This window comes from Dreissena polymorpha, chromosome 1, assembly GCF_020536995.1.
Source record: "Dreissena polymorpha isolate Duluth1 chromosome 1, UMN_Dpol_1.0, whole genome shotgun sequence".
Taxonomy (NCBI): domain Eukaryota; kingdom Metazoa; phylum Mollusca; class Bivalvia; order Myida; family Dreissenidae; genus Dreissena; species Dreissena polymorpha.
In genome coordinates, this window is record NC_068355.1 from 127,193,426 (window position 1) to 127,201,993 (window position 8,568).

Sequence of the window (8,568 nt, forward strand, 5' to 3'; positions counted from 1 at the left end):
GATATAGACAGATTTACCGTTTACTTTTTGAAATAAAAATAAAAATGCAACATGCGTGATTCGTATTTTCAGCAGTAACTCACCAAAAGCTTGGTTTATACAGGTAGTTATTGCAATTTTTGTGTTATTGCTGGAAAACCGGACTACTATTTAACAAAAACATAGCTTATATGCTATATTAAATCAAATTACGTTAGGAAAGAAATAAAACGCGTCGCAAAAAGTATTCGTTGTCGGCAGGATTCGAACCTGCGCGGGAAGATCCCAAAAGATATTTAGTCTATCGCCTTAACCACTAGGCTAAGACAACTTCACAAAGGCTCTTCAATCATTAAAGAAATCGCGGGAAATCATTACGGGTGCGCTACCTTAAATACTAAAATGTAAATCAGTATCATTTTTTTAAATGTGTTACAGATTATGCATTCTTTGGTGAATGTTATTATTGTTTCATTATAATCAACATATAATCAACAAGTGATAGACTCTGAATATAACAATTTGCATAAATGTGATAACAAATTATAAATGTAATATTATATTGGCATAATCGTTGATGTTGTATAACCTAAACAAATCTCGAAAAATTAGCTATGAAAAATGTATTTTTTTAATGAAATCTATAACTGTAAATCTACATTACCCTACTTAATTGTTTATACCAAAGTAGTACTTCTGCATGTAAATCAACATTCATATTATCGAGAAATCTCGGGACAGGTTGCAATTACCGAGTGGTAAAACTAAAGTTTTTGATTACGTGTTTAACACAATTAAGGCCCGATCAACGAACATTTGCTCACATGATTTTGTCCAAAATGCTGAGTTTGCAAAAGAAACACTTCATGGTAAGTTATGAATACCTGTAAAGAGTGTGTTGGATATCATTCAAACGGCGTGATTAGTGCATGCATGTATTCTCTATTCAGTCGATTACTGGTTTTTATCTGTAGAATAAAAATTACTTGGACTGTGCAACTAATGGCTTAACACAAAAAGGGTAAAACATGATTGATCTCGCGAAAATTATATTTTCCTTTAGTCTCACTAGTCAGTAATTATATCTGCTTATAAAACACAAATTGCACAAAGCACTTCACTTTATTGCATGTTAATTGGTTTGGGATAGGTGGATTTGTTACGTGGGAATGTTTAATAGTATGTTTTTTCAGTTGCTATGTTCGGATTTCAGGTATTTTGTAACCTTTAAAGCTCTGAGCTTGTCAATATAATTATGATAGCATCTTTAAATGCGGCCCATGTAATAAAATAACCACACATTAACCATGTTTATTTGAAGCTTATAGGAATGATTCATGCGTGTCTGAATTAATCAGTTTTAAAATCAGCAATAATTCAGGTCATCAAAATGTAATGTATGCATTTTCTTGCATGTTTAATATGTTCTTTGGGTAAAACGACTACGGGAAAGAAAACACATTTTTGCATTGCCTTTTAGCAAATGTGAATTTTCAGTGAATCCTACTTAGAAGTTAATAGAACATGTAACAGTGTTTATTACTGCTCCTATATGTACATGCATGTCCTTATCACCCGATATTTTTTTCAGGACTGTTAATGATGTATTTGCGATTTTAAAATAACTTGACAAAATGATTACCGTGTGGAGACAACTTGTCGCAAAAAACACCCGTGCCTTAAGCTCCTATGGTCAAGATTAAACATACAGATCAAAGCGAAAGAATGGCAATTCTACTAAAGGGTTTAATCTCGTGACGCGAACGTGTTCAAATTCCAAAAGGATCGGGAATCTAATAAAACAAAATTACTGTGTACGGAGGATGATCTTTAACACTGTTACTCACCAAATACTTTTTTATTCACGAAAGTAAAAGAATTAACTAACAGAAGGCTAAGTTCACTGATAAACGGTGATGAGTTATTTTTCACTAGATTGATACTCTGCAGCGAGTCAGTGAATCGGCGACATAGAATACCGCTGCCTATATTAATTGAAGGCAACGATATTAAAAAAATAAAAAGAGCATATCAGTCTTTAGTCAGTTCATCAGTATGCTAGTACAAACTACGGCATATGCCAGTACGTCTGCAAAATAGTAATATATTTTTAACTAAGATAATGATACATGTACTACAGTCATGTAACTAACATACAATATTGAATACAATTTTATCGTAATTTGTGTTGCTGTAATAATGTTACAGTTCTATTTCATCTTAAAACCTTGGCCAATCTTGATCACAGCAGTCCATTTAGCACAGGGAAATCAACAACTGGCTACTTGAGCCAAGAATTATAAGAATTGATTTGGTCAATATCGACCACAACTAACCATTTCAGACAATACTGACCGCAACTGACATTTATGGAAAATACTGACCACAACTGACCATTTCGGACAATACTTACTAAAAACTGACCATTCTGGTGGAACCTCGTCGGGTAATCTATATCTAACCTTAAAGTTTTAGTGAATTTACTGCAACTTTTCATTTTTACATGACTTACAAAGATGTGCGACATTTATCGTAAATGTTGTGACATATGTTGGCAGTTGGCGTGTTTCCGACATTTATCGTTAAAGTTGCGACATATATCGTCAGTAGGATTTGTGACATTTATCGTTCCTTGCGACATTTATCGTCAACGTTGCGACAAATCTCGTAGCTTGCGACATATTACGGCGTCGCGTCATTTAACGTTGCTACATACCATTTCTGTCACATGTTGCCTGAACGTTGATCGAATGGAAATTCCTCCGTTTACGGTATGGCGCCTCATCGGGTTGCCCGAGTGATACAATTCGGGCGTGGGTTGCATCTATGCATCCAACCCTTGAACTCAGAAGAAATCGTAAGTTAATTCGCTGAAATCGTCGCTGTTGTCTTTTTCTCAAATAAAGAAAGTCTACCATTTCAGTCAGTCGATCCGTTGTGGTACCCATCGCATAACCAGCACTAAGCGATGGATTAAGCGTAACCACGTTAACAAGTTGGTTACTGGCAACGTCGGTTTATATACAAGCCATAGATATGTGGTAACCAAAACGGTTAACGAGATCTTGCGGTTACTGTGTGGTGAAAGCGTTTATACTTTTGGCTGCTGGTGGCCTAGATTGTACTACACTGGGCCCATATTATAACAATGACCGTGATATTGTCCAGAATCGACCTTGGGCTAGACATTGTCAAACAAACAGTGTGATAAAGTTTCATTGATATTTAGTCGTAAATGTAGCTTCTTGAGTGGAAGTCATTCTTTCTAATGGTGACCTAGTTTTTGGTCGCATGTGACACAGGTTCAATATTGTTCTATATATTGCCAAAATATAGTTTCAGATCAGGTTTCATCGAAATTGAACAATAAATATGGCTTCTAGAGTGGTAATTTTGTTCTAAGATTTGACCTTTGACTAAGCTTTTGGTCGAACGCAACTCAGATTCGAACTTGGTCTTGTTAATGGTAAAATAAACATTATTTCCACGATGTTTCAATATTGCATGTAAAATGTGGCCTCCAGAGTGGTACCTCGCTAAAAGTCGTTAAAACTTAACGTTTTACCCTACTTTCTAAGGGATGTTTCATGATCCACTGGGCCATATACATGTAGTCCTCATTTTCGACAAAAGTAGCTTGGTTTTATATATATTCGAAAATAAACCCTCTCTCGTGAGACATCAATCTCAAGGTAAAGTTGTCGTTCCTTGCTCTCGCATGCAACTCTGCGAAAGGCTCAGGGTGCCATTTTGTCTACCAAATAGCTAAAACCGAACAAACGCATTCAACGTATATTTGATTGGATATTTAAGATCGCATGCATTAAATTAAGACATATGACTTTTAAATGTACGATAAATCGTGCAAAAACTTGCTAGTTTTAATGCAACTCTTTGGAACTATTTTATTGCCCATTTACGCAGATGGAATCATTCCACGCACTTTACAAATGTAAACAATTGAACATAATGTTTATTGAGTGACGTTAGGAATTGCTTCGACGTGTGTATGTATGTTGGTTTTTTAACATCAAAAAACCATATCAATTTTATAATAATGAATTAAGACTGATATAAGATATCATGGTATGAGATGGTTTTCTTTAATGCAGTGAATGCCATGTAACCGTCGTGCAAGAGATTGTTTAGATTACTGTAACCTCAATGATGAACGCTTGGTATGATCATGCCATGAATGAGACGCTTTCATAACAATAGTCCGTTTTGAGCCCAACACAGAGGTGAATGTAATGTAACCGTCGTGCAAGAGATTGGTGAGACATTTGCATGATGGTTATGAACCATACACTTTTTTATATTAATAGTGCGTCATTTTGCAAGTAATAATAATTCATCATGGACATAATTTTAATAGAAATGATGAAGTATCATTTATACCGGGTATTTTTAAGTTGTCTAGTTTTGTGAGATTTCTTCATCCGGGTAAGGGTAGTTTTTTTGTGTTAAGTGTTAAATAAATATACATTATATATTCCATAGGCTATGTCTCTTTAAATCAAACTTAATATTCCCACGTTTACTAGATTCACAAAATTAAAATCGCTTTGTAACTGTAATTTAGCAGATCTGATTATACAATTTTAATAGCGAAAATCACTTCACTTAACGACATTTTAATTGGTTTCGGGGTAGGTCGGTTTGTGGAAAGGAAAGATATAATGATTTTTTGTCTTTTCATATTTATTTTACGTAGGTGTTTTGAAGCCTTACATGTGCTGTTCATTTCAATAAATTTACATACGATCATAATATAGCTCATTTAAGTGAAATAACCACTTATATGAACGATGCATGAGTGTCTGAATAAATCAGTTTAAGTCATCGGTATTTCAGGGTATGTTTTATTTTGTAAGATTTGTATAGTAAGGGTATGAATAAATGAAAATGCAGAAACACATTATGTAAGCTCTTTGATGACTGTAATTAGTAATACACGCTCACTTAAATAAGAACAAAGTTAAGGTATAAAGCAATGCTCTTTTCATACAAATATCCGTCTACTCGGTATCTTGTTTGGACAGTTACTAGCAGACAATTGTGAACAAACTTGACACAAATTATAACCATTTTGATACAACTTGTCTCACGCAATACCCGTGTCAGTGGCCCTCTAGATTAAGGTCGCACACAAAGGTCAAAGTAAAGCATGGTCTTAACACCCTTTCCCGATTTGGAACACTTTGCAAACGGACTGAGTTGCATTTGCGCTCGTAAGTTCTGGGCGTGGGCTAGTACATACATAATATAAGTTTAGTTTATTTATGAATTTTATCCGATGAATTGAAGAAAAGTTTACACGGCGAGGATTGGTGAATCGTGTAAGCTTTTGGGAGATAAGGTAGGTGAACGTTACTGTGCATTGAGGTTTACACACCAAGTCTACTACGACCTTAAAAAGGGCGCTATATTTATAACCAAATATCTTGTGCGCACACAATGGCACAACTGCTTGTTTGCTGATTTTAATGTGATATAAACTGTGAATAATGTAAGCATTATTTAATTGAAACAATATCTTAATGTTTATATATTTGAATCCAATTTGAACAATCAGGCTAAATATTTCCCTTTTTTATTTTGTTTCAATCTTAATAAGCACATTATCAATTTAAAACTACAATAAAACATTATAACGTATGTATTAACTAGTAAGGATACATCGCGTTTATTTATAGTAATATCTGAAATCTTAGTACACATCTGTTAATAGTAAGATGATATTTTTGTATAATATGTTTTATATCGTAAAAGTGTAGTTAAAATGTGATGTACAATACATATTTTAAACTTCGGTCTCAAACGTCAAAAAGCCTAAATAAAAATTAACAAGAGTAATCACAGCTGGGGTTTTGAGACACACATAGTGAGAATAGCTATTGCTTCAATTAACAACACATGTTGGGAATAGTTAAAAACAAATTTGCAAGTGCTCCAATCTTAAACGCCCTATGATGTCACAAGCGAGATAATTGCAAAACAAAACATAAGGCGTGAACATAAGTTGAGTCCCTTGTGCATGGTGATGAAGGTACCTGTTATTGATATTTTAATATTGGCGCGCAAACTAAATGACAGTCAAGTAATTTTAAACATCAATAAAAACATTATAACGTATGTATTAAATAGTAAGGATACAATCAGTTTATATTTATATTAATATATGACATCTTTGTAAACTTTTGTTAAAAAGTTATATGATATGTTTGCATAATAGTATTTCTATACTAAAATCGTAAAGAAATTGTGATGTACAATAAATATTTTAAACTAAGGTCTAAAACGTTAAATAGCCGAAAAAACAACAAACAAGAGTTATCACAATTGGGGTCGTCAGACAAACATAGTGAGAACAGGCATTGCTTCAATTCACAATTCAAGTTGGGAATAGTTAAAGATAGATTTGCAAGTCCTTTTAAACAAGTGCTCCAATCTTAAACATTCTATGATTACCCAAGCGAGATAATTGCACAACTAAACTAAAGTCATGAACATGAGTTGAGTCCCTTCTGCATTTTGATTAAAATACAGGTTATAGATTTTTTTAATATTGGCGCGCACTTTAAAATAAATGGCAGTCAAACAAGTAAAAAGAAAGTATATCCGGAAAGCATCTAATTTCAGCAAAACAAGAGCTTTGTCCCAAACGTGACGAATACCCACACATGACGCATTGACACAGAGTATGTTGCATATTGTTTAAAACGCACTAAGTGACCCCGTGACCGAGTTTTTGACCCGGCATGACCCATATTCGAACTTGACCTAGACATCATCTTTATACATCATCTCACCATGTTTGGTGAAGATCGGATGAAAACAACTTGAATTAGCGGACACTTAATACGGACCGACCGACAGACTGACAGACCAACAAGCTCACTCCTATATATCCCCCTAAACTTCGTTTGTGGGGTATAAAAATATACCAAAGGACTATTTTTAATTTCTCTCAATTGCTGGGTAATGCACGTGATGCTAGAAAAGACAATCACCTTAACACAAATATTATGTAACACAAGTGTGAACACCAGCCAAGTGCTCGACCAGTGCGCCTCACCACATTTACGGTGTTTAACTTGCATCCACGTTTCCTTCAAATTAAAGTTTCCATGTCAATAACAATTTCTTAAAATAAACTTTAAAAAAATCAGATACCAGAAAACTGTGTCTAAGGTGTGTGACATTCTCTGTAAGTCCTTAACATTATTTTGTTCCGTTAAAAAACATGACCGCATGGGACGTGAAAGTGGTTCTTATGAGGCTATGTAGAAGACGTGAAAAGCTTCGAATTCGATAATTAAAATTTAAACAGATTTCACAGAAATATTACCTGGTGACCGTTTTCCAAATAATACGGTATCGTACAAATCAGGGTTGTCAGGGAGATTTGCTAATATAGCTATGTAGAAAACTTAAAGAATATTTTTGTCCGAGACCGATGATCGTATTGAAAAATATTGTTTATCTTGGGACCCACCAAATTCCTTTTTTCATTGTTGACATTATTCCAAGTTCCAAAATGCATTTTGATTACATTATATTTCACGAAAAACATGGCCAACACGGGAGAGGTACCGTTTTGCTTATTTTGCTGCATTTAACTCAGCATTTTTTTCACTCCACGGACAACCCAAATTCCAGTTTTGACTGAACATGTTACAATTTGTTGTACAAACGAACAAACAAACCAAACGTTAAAGTTCTTATGTTTGTTATTATGTGTAAGATATGTAAAGTTGCATCACTGTATTATCGAATCTTTTGATAAGTTCAGTGCAACACATGTACAAACGTAAACAAAAGCCATTATTAACCTCTTGTTAAAGTTGAAAAATTAAGTGGATTATATCGTATGTTTTTTAATGCATTTGCTATCTCGGAGAGCGGGTCTCGATACAAGGTAAGCTATTTTTGAAGTTTCATCAACATATTTGAACATGTAAAAAGGAAACCAGTCTATATAGGTTACAGGTTATATTTCGGTGTAGGAAGGCCCTTAATTTTCACAAATTATTTCTAACTAGTTAAACAAAATGCGCTTTTTTGCGTCAATTTTATGGTTGGAATAAATGGTTTATTTTAAATGATACCCTTCATCAATTTCGAGGAAGATTTCCGCAACACTTAAATATTCTTATATAGTATATTAGCGATTGTGTTAAGTATCAGGGTCCATACTATTTATGAATAAAAAAAGAGTACCAACATTTTGCTTTTGGTGTCTTTAAATTATGAGGAATACATGTTTAAAGTTTGAATACAATTCCTATAGTCACTCTAGAGAACAACACAGTATCACAATTCTATTTCGTCTAAAGAATTTTTGTCGTTCTTAAATGAGATATGTTGCGCATGCGCAAAGCAGTTTTTCTTGCGATCGCATCCGACCAAGCAGGTAAATATTGAGAGTGTAAAAATCGATCGTAGATCGAAGAACACGTATTAAATACGATAAACATTAGTGCACATACAAATCTACATATTTACACCGAAAGACGGATAAACCAGTGCATTTAGTGTCAGATAAAATTAAAAAATCGTATCAACCTGCGGTGTTGAAATTTCAAA

The 8,568-nt window shown here is 34.0% G+C and overlaps 1 non-coding gene across 1 annotated transcript; it reads right to left on the reverse strand.

Moving 5' to 3' along the window:
- Positions 1-228: 228 nt before the first annotated feature.
- On the reverse strand, positions 229-310 carry Trnaf-aaa (transfer RNA phenylalanine (anticodon AAA)). Its single transcript has one exon. It is a non-coding gene; the product is annotated as a tRNA-Phe (tRNA).
- Positions 311-8,568: the final 8,258 nt, after the last annotated feature.